This window comes from Filicampus tigris, chromosome 6 (assembly GCF_054856515.1).
Source record: "Filicampus tigris isolate MCC_2025a chromosome 6, RoL_Ftig_1.0, whole genome shotgun sequence".
Classification (NCBI taxonomy): domain Eukaryota; kingdom Metazoa; phylum Chordata; class Actinopteri; order Syngnathiformes; family Syngnathidae; genus Filicampus; species Filicampus tigris.
Genome location: NC_141222.1, coordinates 22360176 through 22377799, shown reverse-complemented (window position 1 = coordinate 22377799; position 17624 = coordinate 22360176). Strand labels below are relative to the sequence as shown.

General features: G+C 42.4%; 1 protein-coding gene across 5 annotated transcripts in view; it reads right to left on the bottom strand.

Moving 5' to 3' along the window:
* The window catches only part of tnrc6c2 (trinucleotide repeat containing adaptor 6C2), a 125788-nt gene that overhangs the window by 60277 nt on the left and 47887 nt on the right, over positions 1-17624 (bottom strand). For 3 of the 5 annotated variants that reach the window (XM_086034299.1, XM_086034302.1, XM_086034301.1), the window contains 4 exons: positions 12264-12427; positions 12040-12167; positions 9880-10039; positions 7291-7403 (listed from right to left, as the gene is read on the bottom strand). The gene's annotated coding sequence lies outside the window, so the exon portion shown is untranslated. The remainder of the gene's footprint in view (positions 1-7290; positions 7404-9879; positions 10040-12039; positions 12168-12263; positions 12428-17624) is intronic. The other 2 variants (XM_086034303.1, XM_086034304.1) reach the window with 2 other exon arrangements.

Genomic DNA, 17624 nt, shown 5'->3' with positions numbered 1-17624 from the left:
ACCTATTTGTCTCACATTCTGTACCTCCACTTTCTTCCTCTTTCCCCCCACTGTCTCTGTTCCCTTTTCCACCCCTGCCTGACTCACACACATACACGCACGCACGCACCCAGACACACACTTTCGTGCATCATGAATCTTTCATGGGAGAAGGCTGTATAATCCCCGAGGCGTGTTGCCCCCCTACACACACACACACACACACACACACACACACGTACGCACGCACACGCTTACACACACCTCCATCACCTTGCACCGTGGTTGCAGAGGGAAAAAGGAGAAGGTGGCAGTGGGGATAGAAGAGAAGGGAAGGAGGGAGTGAGGGAGCGGTAAAAGACAAATTAGAGGTGTGAAGTAGGACCCCATTAGAATTACCTTCCTTCTTTTTGCTATGGAGGGAAGGCGGAGCACGAGATAATGCAGAGAGCTTTGTTGCATTTCCTTTTGCTTGCGTGCGACCGCGGTGGAAAGTCAACTGGATTTTTTTTTTTTTTTTTTTTTTTTTAACTAGAACTCACCATTTTGATGGGAAAACCACTTGCCCCACCCAAGCAATTTTGCCCTTTAAACTCCCTTAACAGACATTTTTATTCACGTGACCGGTGCCGATATAGCCAAAGGTTTGTTTTATTTAAGACATTTTATTAACCCAACAGATCCGTATACCAAGAGAAAGGCTGAACACAATCCATGTGGATTTGATTTGTTTAGATAAGACCAATTTTAATGTCATTTTGAGAACATTTATTGAGCAGACCTCACAAGTCAACATCAAAATGCAGGACTCTGTTATGAAAATAAACATTATAATTCTGATTTTATACTATATTAATATACTTTTAAGCTTATAGGCCACTCCTCCTGGCTGACGTGCGGTAAGGGAAATTAATTCATTTCCGGTTTCTGGTACTATTTAGCGAGGTAAGTGTATTCATGTGAATATGATAATTCAACATTAAATGCAGATTTATTTTCAGTTGTAAAGTCTATGAAGAGTAGTTGACCTCCCAGGCAGGATCCAGCTGTTTTCAAAACAGTTTATATGATTCCATTGACGCATAGGTGCTGCTGTTTTGGTTAGCAACCTTGTTATAATGGGCTCAGCAGTTAACAACTATCCTTGTGTGAACTACAGCAAATTTGAACTGAGACGATTACAGTGGCTTGCTGTGAATTTTCCTAATGAGAAGAGCGCTAGGTCAGTGTGAGGAAAGCATTTTAACGATCCAGCGACTATCAAGAGACCCACGGTTACATATGCACATGGACGTGCCACAAAATTTGGTAAACCTACGCCAGAGGGGTATTTTACTAAATTTTGCTGGTCCGTCATTCATCACTCTGTGATTTTTCGTGCCGAACCGAATTGCAATCGGCAGTTTGTCAGTCCATATCAAACAGAGAGCAATTTGTATACGTCGGCTCTAATATGTACATATGCATCCATGCAGCTGTAATAAAATGCATGTACCGGTACATGTATGACGACGGCCAAAGTCATTATGCACGCAGCGGCTGCGAGTGTTTGATTTCTGTATTTAAGTGCCATTCCCATCACTCACGTGTATTTTAATGAGTGTGTTTTATCCGAGCCAAGGGTGAGTTTGAATGCACCATGAATGCGTAAAGTGTGTTTTGCAGCAGGCCAATAGGTGGACTGTTTCCCTCCATCCAGTGTCTTGCCCTCACGTCACATACCGACTACATTTCATCATGCACACTGTGTCCGAGCACCACCTACCAAATACAATTAAGCTGAGTTATGACCACTCCACACAAGAAGCAGAAATGGTTGGATGATGTGCGTGTGTGTGTTGTATGTGTGTGTTAATGATGCATGTATGAGTGGAGTGACAATGCATCACTTGGCCATGCAAGTACAAGGGCCACACTTTGCTCGCGAGGGTAGCCACACAAGCACGGCTACAGTCAGAGCAGAGGCGCTGTTTTCCTGTGTGGAACGGAGCGGAGGGGGTGGTCGGGGCTCGGGGGGGTGGGGGGGGGGTTTGCTGGGGATGTTGTGATGAGAACGGGAGCTGCGGGTGGTGGAGGGTACAGTGCCAATTTCACGCCTGTGCTCATTTCTGCTTCTTCCAGCTGTAGACTCCCCTTTTCTCTCTGCATCTCTTCCCCCAACTGCTCTATATGCCCTACACATGCACACACGCACGCACGTGCGCGCACACACACACACACACACACACACACACACAGTCTGCAAGAAACTCACACCTCCACACCAATCTTAATGCCCTTCCTCCACTGGCTGATATCTGACAGTGCAGGGGAAAGAGGGATCTGTCTTCAAATAACAACCTGGAGAATATTATAAACCAAGCTACAGTTGGGAAAAATTGTGGATACCAACAAGCCACATATCTACGGGAGCGCGGAACTGCCAATGCGGAGTAAACATTTTTGACTGGCAAGTACATTCAAGCGTATTTTCAAATATGATCGAATGTACTTGCAAATACGTTTGAATGCCAGTCAAAAGTGTTTACTGCACATTCGCAGTTCCACGCTTCCGTACAATCGACTCATCGCGGGGCAATTGTTATTGTTATGCGTTTGATTTTTTTTTTTTTTTAAAAGAAAGTAATTGTGTGTGTATTTGTAGGCTAGGCAGGTCTCAAAATGAAATTTTGGTGTCACTCACAAACATTGGGTTTAGTGCAATTCGCTATCAGTCGGATATGTGGAAACACTGGTATGCCTGACTTTTTATTGTGTGATAATTTATATTTTGTTTGTGCTGTTTTTATGTTGTTTTTATTTGAAGTGGACCCTGAGTCGGGAATAAATTGATTGATTGATTGATTGATTGTGTGTGTGTGGGGGGGGGGGGGGGGGATTTCGAGCGGTGGTTGGTGTGCGGCCGTCATGCCCTGAAAAGTTGTCATCGTCGGGCAGCCATGCACCGAAACATACGTAGTTGGCGACAAGGATTGGTTTACGGCTGCTGGCGGCCATGATGGCCAGGACTGGAAATGCACCGGCTATTTGGGAAAATTCACATATTTTCAAAGAAATTTATGATGTCCACCCCGCTCCTTCGGTTATCCATTGACGCTCTCAATTTTACCTTCAATGGTTACCTTCCACCATTACACATTACAATCCGGATCGTTCGCTGAATAATCTTGGAAATAGCTTTGTCAGAGTCTACCAAAATTTTGCATGTCGTCGCCGTCATGTGAAAAACACTTATCTCCATTTTTTTTCTTATTTTTACATGAATCATATTTCCGTGTTACAGACACCAGATTAAAGTGAAAATTAAAAACGTTTCCAAAATTGGAGATAAGTGTTTTTCACAGGACAGCGACGATACGGTGAATTGTGAATTGGTGGGGGTTCAATGTGATTTGTGAGTGCGGAAGGCCAAAACACTGACAATTAGACACCCACAGCGGTCCCGGTAAGTGCCTACTCTTGTCTCGCAGCGACCAACCGCCCCAGACAACGACACCTTGATTTACCTTAGCAAAGATAACATTTGTTTAAACCGCGCGCGCGCATGTGTGTGTGTGTGTGTGCCGCTCTTAACGACCCGGGCACTACCGAAGCACGCTTCCTAATTAAACATTCATTATAAGACGATAGTACTCGCAATTAGAATGCGGTGATGCCAGGCTGACACGCTGCCACCTGGGCTAATGTCAACACAGCATTATTACCACGGCCGCCTACTGTGACTACGGCTAATGTAAAGCGCTAGAAACGAAGCGGTTGCTAGAGAACCAAGCATGCCGGTGTCTCTCTGCAGCAGTAAGCCTTCTCTTTGTGCTAATCGGCGAATGCAATGAGGTTTACACGAGCAGACATCCGGCGAGGAATTGTCGCCTTTGTAGTCGCAGTGTTTATTTTGTCGTACTGCAGTGTAGAGAGACGTGAGCTGCGAGAATGCCACCTTTGTTTGCAGGGAGGGAAGATAACGTCGCACGTGTGCACACAGAAAGGATTCATGGAGACATACGCCGCGCAGGGTAGACTAAAAGATGAGGTGCACTGACGAGGATGGCAGTGTTTGTCTGCAAGCTTGCCATTTAGGCTAATACCATAATAAATTCACATGGGAACCTAATAATATCACTAGGGAAGGTTTATAATTTGTTAGCATGAATCAATGAAGGGAATTATTCAATAACTTAATGTTAAAAAAAAAGTTAATCATTGCTTAATGGGTTGTTAAGAATATAGAAATAGAAATAGAAATAAGAATAGATACCCAGATAGCTAGCTAGCTAGCTAGATAGCCGATAAAAACACTAACTAACTAACTAACTAACGTATCGATGAGTGTATCGTATCAACCGTATCAGGGTTGACTACGTCTGGTAAAAGGAATTAAAGACCGTTACTTAAAATTAAAAAATCTTTAAAAAAAAACAACTTAAAAAAATCACACATGAAGCAAACTGATTTTTTCATTCCTCAACGATAATCATCCTGTGGGCTTTTTGCACCATTTCCTTCACCACCTCCAGATTAAAGGAATTTTCCCAAAGCAGGAATACATTAGGGAGGGATCAGGGTAAAAAGGCACATAATGACTAGCGGGCCATTAGGAAAGGAATCTGAGATTATCGACGGCCGTGTATCTGGAGAACAATCTCAGTTCAGTTAATAACGTGCAATTAATCATAGGTCACTTAGCAAATGATGGGGCGGAACGCGCCGCTGTGCGAGCCGGCGCATCGTCCGTCGTCTCTGGAGGAGAGCGAGGCATGGAAGCAGGCGGGAAAAGGGGACTCAAAATGAAATGGTGGCCATTGTTTTTTGACAACCAGACATTCATATAAAGACTTACACACTTGTATGGTGGTACAATGTCACCTCAAAAGTCAGACAACACGTGAGTGGTACGATTTGGAAAATTTCAGAAAAAATACAAAAACCTCAAATATCGCCAAAAAAAAAAAAAAAAGCCGGCGTTCAAAACATCACGTATGAAGTCACACCTTTTTTGGGGGCGTAGATTTTATCATATCATGAGTGGATTTAAACAATGGAAAACTCACATCTTGCATCTAAATCCCTACTTCCACAAAGCAAAATATCCTTGCCTATACAGTCCCGCATTTGGGAACCTCGATCATTGAACGCTCAAACTGTAAATCACCTTCAAGGGTTAAACATCCATAAAAAGACTTGCCACTATCGCATCAACGAATATTTATAGACAAGTCGACTTAAGCGTCAAAAGAGAAAGCTGCTTATTGTCACCTTGGTCTGTAGCACTCACTGGCTGGGAAAATTGGGAGCATTTTGGAGAGACAGGCTGCGCCTCCTAATGGAGCTTAGCTGATGGATTTCACGCAGAATGGTGTTCACTTCAATAGGGATGTAACAACATATAACTGCCTGCCGCTGAGAGGAACTTGTCCCACATGCAGCGAGGATCTATACAACAAACGAACGTATCTGGGCAACCAATAGACTTGTCAGTTAACTGTATTGATTCTTTGCCAATATTCAGTGTTGGAAGACTCCCACGTAGTGATGGCAGCCGAGTACGATGTGGATAATGGTGATGAGATCGATAATGTGTAGACACTAATTGTCTGGGCGATATTCGGCCTTTACAGATACAATATCAAGGTATCATCCATTCATCCCTTTTCTATAGCATTTGACCTCATTCGGGTTGCAGGGTGCTGGTGACGAGCTCATCCAACCTAGCCAATCACAGGGCACATTTAGAAAAACACCCATCACGCGCTCACGTTTGAGTCCGCAATGAGGCTAACAAGCATGTTTTTCGGAATGTAGGGGGAAGCCAGGGTAGCCAGAGGATTCCGTGCAAACACGGAGAACATGCACAAAGAAATGACATCAGACAAAGTTGCAGATTTGCGAGGAGTAATTACATGAGAATAAAGTCATTAAGTTAAGAGTAAAAAGTTGGAACGGGTGTAACCCGCCTCGCGTCAGTCAGCCGGGATATGATGACGATCACTAAAAAAAAAGAACACGTTTCTAAAAGTGTCAATGAAAACTTAACCATATTGACTTTGTAGAGTTGTTCATATCATCATCATCACACTTGGCAACAACAGTGGATGTGAGTCGTCCACCTCTACAATATACTGTAGGGGAACACTCAATAATTAGCTGACAACTGTATTGGTTGCGCCGATGCATGCATTTGTTGTATAGATTTTCTCTGCCATGTGTGTTGTTCCAGCATTTTGAACCCAGCGCTTGTATTGGATCTCATTCGATTTTTGTCCCTGAGTGTAATTAGCTGTGAAAGCAAGGAATATAGCTGATAGAAAAAAAAATACAGTATATACTGAAGATTTGAGGTACAGTGCGTTGGCAGTGATTAATTCATAAAAAAAAAAAAAACAACATTAAATGGTTTATGGCAGTGTGTAATGAGGGTAGATATACTGTGTTTCATTGCCTTAGGCATCTTCCATGGATACTATTTTCTAATTTCCCCCCCAAAAATCCTCTAAAATCACGGATATTGGAGCGCTATGTACTATAGAATCCACAAAGAGGATAAAGGAGCATAATCTGATATCTGATATAAAATAGAAAGTTAATCCATGGCTATGTGACAGGGAGCAAGGCTGAGGAACAAAGACGGCGAAGGAGAAAGTGCACTACAGAGGTGAATGGGTGGAAGGGGGGTGGGAGGGAGACAAGCGATGGAAAAATTCACTTCCACACTTGGCTGATCTAGGAAATCCTGCAATCTCGCAGCAGCCAAAGAGCAAAAGCAGATGAGCCATGTCTCTTTTCATCTCATAGCCGCCATCCATCTTCCTCGGCCTTATTCGCCACATGAGTTCTTTTTCCTTTCTCACCCCTTTGTTCTCTCCTCTCGCACTCACAATGTTAAATATCATCTTTTTTTTTCTTTTTTTTTTCCCCCCCTTACGTTGGCCATCACACTAACCCTGATGTCTGACCCTGCTTGACACATGCTCAGTTCCCCCAGCGGACTGATTCCACACAACCCAGGCTGGCTAGACTGTCATGCCACAGTGGACGGACAAGCAGTGCCCTGCATCAGGATGCAAGCGGTGGAGTGGAAAGAAGAGCAGGAGGAAAGCGAGAGGATATACCAACGTTAGATGCACCAAGACAAGAGCGGTATCAAAACATATGCCGTTACAATGGTGTTTTTTTTTTGTTTTGTTTTTTTTTTAAATATTATTGTTATTGTAGTTTGCAGTGGTGTAGAAATATACTGCATTATAATGAGAGCTGCAAAAACATGCAAAAACTTTTTGCAAACTTTTGTGCCAGGTGGATTCCCGGACAACTCACAGATGCGCATCAGGAGACCCCTTTTGAAGCTTGTTGAGTGTCACAAAGTTGATGAAACTTTTCTCAAGCATAGAGTGACTTGGGATATGCCATGGGGTCATCGCGAGGTCGACCTGAATCCAAAAGCGCATTCATGGAAGAAAAGAAAGCAAGAAAGTCAGTCACAGGAAGGGAACAGGCTTAGACAACTTTCTAAAAGAAATCTTCAAACAGGTATCTATAAAACATACCATGAACAATTCAGAGAAAAAAATGCTAGTGTAAAATTGAATTAAGCTTATCACTTATTGAGATATATATATATATATATATATATATATATATATATATATGATACAGGCATCAATCCAAACATGCTCATTACTGCCACCTATAGGACTGGGGTGGAACAATATTGCAGTTGAGTAAAATGTTTTTTTCTATAAGTTGATTAAGGCGGACATGTTGGCGGGTGTCTGTGCCATTCTAGTTGTAGCTTTTCGTAAAGGCAGACTGTTTAACACCGCACATATTGGACCTAAAAGGTAGCTAAAGGTGTGAGCCATGTGTATTGTGTTGCACACGACTCAGTCAATATTAGCTTTGATGCCACAAAGCGACGCATCCGTTTGTGTGCGCTTCGATTGTACTTCAGAAGCCAGCCAGCCAGCCTACCCGCCGCTTTCTCGCCATGAAGACGACGCCGCACAATAATAACTGAACGAGAGTGTCACATATTACACAGCAGGTCAAGTATGGATGAGCATGTACACTGTGTAATGGCTTAAACGACCCACAACAAGGACAAATTGAGGCTCTCTAACAAAATAATTACATCTTCTAATAAAGCCGTAATTGTGTTTCATTATGGCGAGAGACGCCAACGATTTGCATCATCTCGTCGAGCGGCGGCTGCTCTGCTAACCTCTGACAGGCTTAAACAATGCTTATTATGCTTACGCTGGCGATCAGGCGTGCACACAAACACGTAGCCAGACAAAGAGACGGGGGTTGGCTGGAGGGGGTGAAGGGAGGGGGGGGGGGCGTTTTGGGATTGGGTCGCGGAGTCGATCACTCCATTGAGAACCTGTAATTATAAACCCTGCAAGATAAATCAATTAACGCCAACATATAGCTTTTAATTTAATCCGGAGCTAATTAAAGTGGGGGGGGGGGACACGAGAGAGAGGTAGAAGGAGGGGGGTGGTGTTTGAGCTAAGGTGTGTATGTGCGTTAGGGTGAGTGTGAGTGCTGGGGGATTGTCTTGGTCCCCGGCTTCATCGGAGAACGGTGGAGATGATTGAAAAGAATTCTGCTTTCAGCCATGACTGATGTTGGCTCAACATTATAAAACATCACCCGGAGGTAGTCGACTAACAGGTGACACGTTAATTGAAATAATTGAGGTGGTGCCCGAGGGGGAGAAGAACATGGCTGACAATGTGATCACTTCATTTTTTTTTTTTTTTTTTTTTTCTCCTCACCTTGGCTTTATTATTTTAACAGATACAGTGGAAACTGTTCTACCACTTTCCGGCACCTGGTACTTGGGCCTTACTAACCAACTTACTAACCCTCACTCTCTAATGTAACATCAGGCAACAGTGCATCATCTGGAGCGATTAAGAATCAACATTTATCAAATAACATAACATGGCAAAAACATAAAAAGTCATGACATTAAATACACAATAGTCACCAAATACGCAATTTATTAAGTCTATTAATGTGTGCAGATTGCTAGATTCACATTTTGCTTGTTCAACTAGGCTTGCTAGAGGAAGGAAAATGTATTTGTTATTGTAGGTTCTCTGAGACAAATTAGAAATCTTAATGTTGAAAAAAAAAACGTTCAATTTGCTAAATTCAAGTTTGACTGTCTGAGTGTGTAACTCCGGCTGCATCTTCTCCGTTCCATGTTCTTCTTCTCCTGAAGTGAGGAAAAATACATTTTTACATCCATTTGTACTCTTTTAACTCAAGTTAATTCATTTGACTTACATTTTAACTCGTACTCAGAACTGAAGTTCACAACATGAATGGGAAGAAAACACAAATAAACCAGTTCAGATTGAATTTGTTTTCACTGTATTGCTAACGCGAAGCTTCATATCGCCTCCTTTGCCACATGTTTATAAGGACAAAATAGATGCATTTTTAACAGCCAATAAGCCCGGATATGTGTGTGCGCGCGCGTGTGTGTGGTGAGTCTGATATCACTGTGTGCATGTAGCGTGTGCGCCCAAGCATATCTCATACATCCCCTCCATAATCACAGGCTGGGATCTTGCCCGCTTGCGGTATTAATTCCCACCCCTGACGGAAATTGCAGTGTTCTTCAATTTAGCATCTACGTTTACAAGGAGTTGTTTTCCGGATGCCCTTGATTGTCAATTTTGTCAGCTCCGCCCCTCTCGACACGAGCCAGCAGAACTGACGCAGTGTAAATGAGACAATGGAGACAGACAGATATGAGGAAATAAAAGGATTTGTGGTAAATAATTACACTCCTAAAGTTGTACTAAATCTGGTAGTTTGAGCAACCTGTGACATTTAAGCATCGCGTGGGCTCTCAAAACATGATGTCATAATTCAGCTGCATTGTTTTACCTGTGCGCTCTGTTTTTCCATTCAGCTCTCCTGGATTGTCGCTTTCCTGGTAACCGCTTCTGTCTCCGGCTATGAGTTCTGTCTTCGTCGTTCCTGCTTTCTGTTTGCCTGTTCCTGTGGCTTTTGGTGTTGTGCAGTTTGAGCATCACTGTTGTGCTACCTGTGGATTCCAGGCATTAAAGTGGAAATAAAGCCACAGATTTTTTTTTTCAAGAATATGAGGCCCACTAGGTGAAACACAGCATTCTGATTAATATTGCGTTTGTGGAATAGGAGTTAAGCAGAAAAATACACCCCTTTTTAGCCATCTCCGGGGGCGGCCATTTTGTCACTTGTGTCGACTGGAAGTGACATCACAACTACTCAGGGCTCAGGTAACGACCAATCACGGCTCCGCTTCAGAAAAAAGGTCAGCCGTGACGGGACGTTATCGGCAGTTGTGACGTCATTTTCGGTCGACAGAGGTGACAAAATGGCGGCCCCTGGAGATGGCTGAAAACGGATGGATTAACTCTTATTCCACAAATGCAATATTTATCAGAATGCCTTGTTTCAACTAGAACATACTGTTGAAAAAAAGATGTTTGGGTTGACTTTCCCCTTTAAGGGCTCTATTTTCAACAAGGTTTGCAAAAGCCTGATAACGATCCTGATGATCTGAATCAGGTGTGTTGCCGTAGGGATGCACCTAAAACAGGCTGCATAGGGTCTCTTGAGGACCGGACTTGGTCAACTGTGCTTTACTGTAATTGTTTACTACGATGTTAAAGTAGATTACTCAACGACTGACACGTTACGCATCATGTACAAATTTGGACTTACGCCACTGCCATAGAAATGGAACACACAATCAAAACAGAGAGAAGAACGAATTGCCGAAAGTATTGTACACACCAGTCTATTGCACTGCTAGGAATTGGGAAAACTTTGTACATGTTGTAGTGAATCATATCAACCACAGTGTTAAATTTCTGTTCCGGTTATATGCGCTTCGAAAACAAATGTATTTGGCCTCATAATTCATCCGTGTTGAAGATGTTGTTGCGCCGTGCAACGTAGAAGAGTAAGAGAAGATCAAGTACGAAACCAGAGAGAAGTGTGACAGCTCACGCATCCTCATTACGTGACTCCCGTGCGCGCACATCTCTACAAACGTGCTGTAACATGTTTGGAGCATAGATACTGAGCTTCAGTCTCCCGCTAGCTTGTCTGCTTTCATTTTTGGCATCACTTCAAGGCTGGTTGTCATCACTGCCTAGCGCATCAGTAAGAGTGAAAACATGAATGAATGTTGTGCGATGTTGCAAGTTAACAATTTTGCCATCAATTAAAATGAACTTTTTACACTTATGTCGCGCATTGATTTAATTTTTCCACCTCATTTTGCCGCAACAAAAACCGATTTGAATCAGAAAATCTGTTTTGATTTGAAAGACGCGAGTGCATCGGATCAAACGGTCGCATTGTTCCACCTTAAAATAGACCATACGGAGATACATATGGAATCGGAGAGGGATATCTTTGAAAGACACTTACAGCACTGACAAGTTCATAATTATGTGGGATGACAACAACGAACTGATGACATCATACCCTCTCAAACTGAGCTGTATCATATTGAATCAAATCGGAATCCCGCTGAGAATCGAATCAATACACTTTAAAATCGAACCATCATGTTATCGAGATAATTTAATGTCTCGTCCTAACCCTGCCGGAGAGATGAACACCCCTAATATGAACACATTGATTTTCATTTGCTAATATTTTGTATTTAGTCCCTCAACTCAATCTTATTCATAGAGCACATACTGTAGAACCACAGCGGCATACATAAAGTAAAAACCAGACATATAAAATCAAAGACAAAACAATAAATAAATAACATCAAAAAACAGTAACCACAAAAGAATGCCGTTTCATGCCGGGTGGAAAGTCCAAAAATAAAAATGTGTTTTAAGAAAAGTATTAATGGACAGTGTCAAGGCAAAAAGTCTTGCAAATTGTGGCACAAATGCAACGGAAAATGTGAAGAGGGGAAAAAAGGGAATGGAAAGAGAAGCAATTGATGGGGGTGGGGGGGGGGGGAATGAGAGTGGCACAGAGAAATGCAAGATGAAAAGGATTCTGTCACATCTGTCCACGGGAGCATCAGCGTACCACCAGCCGACATGGCTTTCGTCGTTTAATTGCTCTCTATATCAAAAGCCATATGGACATAGTGTAGTGCGGGGCTGCACGTATGTCTTCATGCAGCATATTACCATCCTGGAAAAGCCTTTTCTGCCCTAGGGGGGGGGATCATAAAATGCTCATTAATAGCTTAAATTAGCTTAAACGCCCTTATTGAACACCATCTTCATGATTATTTTTTTGCTTATTACCGATTCCCTTAGTGGGCCGCTCGGGGTCCTGTCAGGTCAAAGGATTGCTGGGCACGTGTGTGCGTTTTAAAGAAGAAGTGGCGCAGAATCAGGCCGCCAACCCAACCCCCCTCATCGTGCGTAGACAGGGGGCCTATCGCTGTTGCCTTGGTGACGCTTGCTGGCTGTGGATGGGGGGTTGGAATGGAAAATGCAAAATGTCAATTAATGCATGCTGGAGATACTGTATGTAGATGTGGAAAAAAAGGAGGGGCTTAAAAAGAAGGCAAGAACCGCTGGTAATGGAGGGAAAAAAAATGTACATTTAAAAAAAAAAAAAAAAAAAAAATTGGAAGGCAGAGACATGAGGAGGTTGACGGACAAAGATAGGACAAGGTTACAGAGGATTATCAGGAAGGTGGTGGGTTGTGAGGAGCAACGGTGTTACAGTATCGCACAGGATGAAAATACAGAGGTGCTGACAGAATACTGCTCCACATCCGTTAAAACACTTTTTTTCTGAAGATGCTCTCGTTCATTACCCGTTTCTCTCTCTCTCTCTCTCTCTCTCGCTCCCTCCTACGCACCCAATCTCTCTCGCCCCCGCAACCTTTAGCTGCAGACTGTCTGCCTCTAACTTGATTAAGTGGCAGCGGTGAGGTGGCAGAGGAGAGCAAAGAGCGAGAAGACAAAGACATTTTCGTCTAATGGTGGCATTGATCGGCTAAAGCGTGCAGCCAGGGGAGATTATGGGATGGGGTTTGGGCTATCAGGGGATTTCAGAGTCAAAGATATCAGCCTGTTAGCACAAGCGATGTTCTGGTATTGGTTGTTCAAATGACAAGCGTGTTTTTGGGGGCCTTGAAATGCAAAGAAGATGGTGTAGTGGTTCACTCGCCTGAATTCCAAGCAGGCAGCGTGGGTTCAGTTATTCTACACTGCGACGTATAGTGACAGGCAGAAAAAATCAAATGCTCTTTCGTTAGAAACGTGCAAACCTGTTGGCTTCATGTGATTAGATCATCTTTATGTTCAATTCAACAGTCCCCGATTGCACACTAAGTCATTTTTCAAAGAGGAAATCAAGTCAAAAATATCCTTTACAATATTATTTCCATGCAGCATTACTAGTCTAAACATAGTATTTTGATTAATATTGTCTTTGTGGAATATGAATTAAGCCGCAGAATCCACCTGTTTTGATCAATCGCAGGGGGCGGCCATTTTGTCGCTTTCTGGCGACTGAAAATGACATCACAATTGCTCAGGGCTCAGGTAACGACCAGTCGCGGCTTTTGGACATCACAAACTCTGAAAACAGGTGAGCCGAGAGTGGTCATGAAAAACACAATCGCAGGTTACAAATATCAAACAATCAAATGAAAAATGGAGCCTATCCCAGCTGACTTTTGGTGATACATCCTGAACTTGTCACCAGCCAACTGCAGGGAACATAAAGACAAACAAGCATTCACGCTCACATTACTAAGTGTCAATTTAGCCTTCAGAGAAGCTAAAGACGCAAGCAGGCGGACAACAACACAAGATGAGCCATGATATGATTCGAATGCTAAAAACTCCAAATTGTGAGGCAGACATGCTAACCACTCGACCACCATAGTGCCTGACTTGAAATAGTGAGCGCTTATTACCTTAAAGTCATCATTCATTCCCCCCATACTGAGTGAGGATTAAAATATCTAGTCTGTTTGAATGTTAAATAACACAAAAAAACATTCACAAAGTTACTACAATGTAGGGCTGTTCGATTTTGCCTAATAAGAAAATCCCGGTTATTTTCTCTCAAACCCGATTTTACGATTACTTTGTAAAATAAAAAATAATGAAAAATGAAGTACTTTGAATGTCTTTTATTTAAACTTAATTTTCCTTTCCTTGAACTCAAAATGCCAGTCAATTTAATTTAATACAGACAGAACAATCCATTGGGATTAACAGCATTTTACTCAACAGATTTCAGATCTGTTCTTACTGAAACCAATCATGAAAAAAGAAAGTGCATTTACCATCCGAAACGAAATCAACATGAGAGAAGGTAGACAGTCAAGTCTGTAAACGGAACAGTCTGTCAGCAAGTCATTTTGCCAACCAGCTAGTGACTAGCCTTTCACCTTTCTCCCTGGTCTTACTTAAACATAAATCAATGATGAGTGCAAAACTGTCACTCAATAATACAATGCACTGTCAAGATTAAGTACGGATGCATAGTCCGGTTGGACAAGAGGTCCGTTGTAGAGGAGGAAAAAAAGGGACGACTTTCAGACGTTGAGTTATTTGCTCACGGGTTGTATTGTAATGCAGGGCACAAACTACACTACAGATCTATTTTCGCCCGATTTATTAACTAAACGCTCACTTGCCTGAGCAAATAGCAGAATCGCCGGTAGCCATGGATGCTGTTGTAGTTTTTCCGGACTGCGCGCTCGTGGGAGGAAGCGGAAATGCAGCGGAAGCTACGGTGGCTTAGATGCACCAAAAATAACAAAATCGAACGAGCCGATTTGAGCGTTTTTAACATGGTTTTATCCAGAAAATTCGTTTACGGTTCAAAATCGCTTAATCGAGCAGCCCTACTACAATGTTTAGTAAATGTACTTTAAATGTGTGTGTGTGTGTGTCTGTGTGTATACAGAGGTCATCACGAATGCATATCCTTCAGGGTGCATATCTGCCCTATTTGTATGTGTACATTTTCAACTTACTTTTTAGGTAAGTATATGCATAGGTGTGTGTGTGTGTTTGTGTGCATGCATTGTGGAACGAGCACATGGGATTTGAGTGGCTCACCAGACCTAAGCTGAATTAATGCCTCCCTCATGCCTACCCCCCCAAATGCCCATTTCCAGCGGAGGTCTCTTGACCCTCCCTCTCCCGCAGATGCATAATGGTCCATTCGGGGCTTTAGCAGCATGCATTAGCGGGGAGCATGGCGACACGGAGCCGGACTGCATTTCCATAAGACTGCGACACAGACATATATTAGCCTCTTTGTGTCTGAGGCGGAATCACGGGGTGCTTCTCAGCACCCACTCACAGACAGGATGCACGGCTTTATTTGCAATCGGAGCAATATGAGCACATATGATGAAGAAAAATACAAAGGCAACATTTGCTTTGCTCCCATTTTTCATGAAACGAACTGAGGCAAATGGTGGTCACACCGGAGACTGACTGGTTTTCTGATACACCCCCCCCCCCGGGCGCCTAAAAAAAATCACATTTTAGAGTGGCCTTTAATTGTGGGCAGCCAAAGAAGACATACCTGTGCAATAATTATGCAGTCAAAACAGCATCTTGGCATGCCAGGCCTACAGTATGAGGTGAATGGATCAACACAGATTTTGATATTTGAAAGAAATTTGTTTTGTTTTTTTGGCGTAGAAAAAGTGTTTGAGTTCAGCTTTTGAAAAATGAGAACAAAACCAAAGCGTTGATCTTATCCGGAACAGTTGATCTTATCAGTCTATTTGGCAACTAATTCATGACCACTTTCGCTCGACTGTTGTTCATCTACAAATGCGCGGTACAATGAACAATACAACAGAAAATAGAATTAGCGTGAAATTCCTTTTCCGGCGGCAAAGTTGGCAGCAGCAGCACACGGGAATAATATTAACAAAGAATACACATTTTTATGTGCATGCAGCCGGCAATGTGCTGCTGTGCGTTCCAACTCGACATGAATAATAAATGGTTGGTCATGAATGGAGCGATACAGTACATCATCATCTGCTTTTATTTATTTGAACTTCATTTTATTTTGGACTTTGTTTTTTAAAATGAATTAGCTAAAAGTAGTTTTACCACTTGGTTTCAGTTGGGTTGTGGGATTGCAGTATTGCTTGGGGCTTTTTCCTTCATTTTTGTTGTCGTTACGAGTACCGGTAAATGTGCAAAATATGACCTATTGTACTGATCAACTCAAGACATCACAAACATCTCATTGACATTTCAAGTGAATTCAACTACATTTCACTTCTACAATTCCCATTATAGAACAATGTTGAGCACCCGGTCCTCAAATACATCATTTCCCTTCCAGTACATGAATAAGCAGATTGGGGGAAAAAACATGGGGAAAAAAAGGTGCTGTGCAAAGACTGATTGTAATTGCATGGGTCAACTCTAACAGACATTAAAAAGCATTGCACCTATGACTCAAGTGAATTAAACCACATTTCACTGAAAAAAAAATGCTTATTATAGAACAATGTTGAACACCTGTTTTTCATTTATACAATATAAATTACCCTGCCCGTGGATGGAAAAAAAAAAAAAGAAAAAAGAAAAATGAGTGCAGAGGAAAAAAAAATGTGACTTTGAATTGCTGTTCAGTTTCATGGAATATCTCTCGTAGTCACAAGCGCTTCAATTACCATCAAGTATTAATATTATTAGGGCTGGGGCCTTCATTTGCATCTGATGAGGAAGACCCTGGGAGAGAGAGCACGTTATCTCTTTCTACAACACACACACACGCGCGCACACACACAGATCTCCACCCAGTGCAAATATGGGCAAACAGCTGACGCTGCTCTCTGCTGACCCACTTCTCACCGTGTCCTCTTCAAAGCGAGGAATACAAGAAAAGGAGGGATTAAACTGAAGAAGTAATTGGAAGGTGATGGTAGATGTTTTTTTCATTTTTTTATTCAAGTGAGTGTGAGGCGCAGGAGCTTTCTGAGTACATAAACCACGGCTTGGGGTTAGCCCGCAGACACAAATGCGCCGCCTTTCAATTCAAATTCCCATTCAGTTACAATTTACAGGTGCAGCCACTCGTCTTCATTTGGGATTCACACTTGCCTTTGGCAGATGGCTATTTTATCTCTCACTCACACGCGCACACATAGACACAAAGTCGAAGGCACACTACGGTGGTTTTGTGCAGGCGTGGGAATGCGTATGCCCACATTTGGGTGAAGATACAAGTGTTGCAAAAAGGTGGGGGAATTCCAGTGGGATCATTATTGCAGCATAATTGGCTGACAGGAGCATTTGGAGCTAATTGGTTGGCTGACAGTGCAAACCTTGGGGCTTATGGGTATTGTAGTGCTGAACAATGTAGTGCAACTTGAACAATGCAATGTTTGGAAACTCAAGCAAGATGGCGGTTATTTGGTGATGTAAGGATTCTACCCGACAAGGTGATAATAACATAATAATACTGGTCAACAGTACATTTTAATCAGAGATAGAGATGGATTTACGTGTCCCGAAAAATGTTTTTGACGCTGATTTAAAAAATATCTTTACTTTTTTTTCTGAACATATCAGACTTTGGAGATATTTTCAGTTTTTGTTTGACCTACGTATAAAAGCTCGTGCAATACAGATTTTAACATGCGTTAAGATTCATAG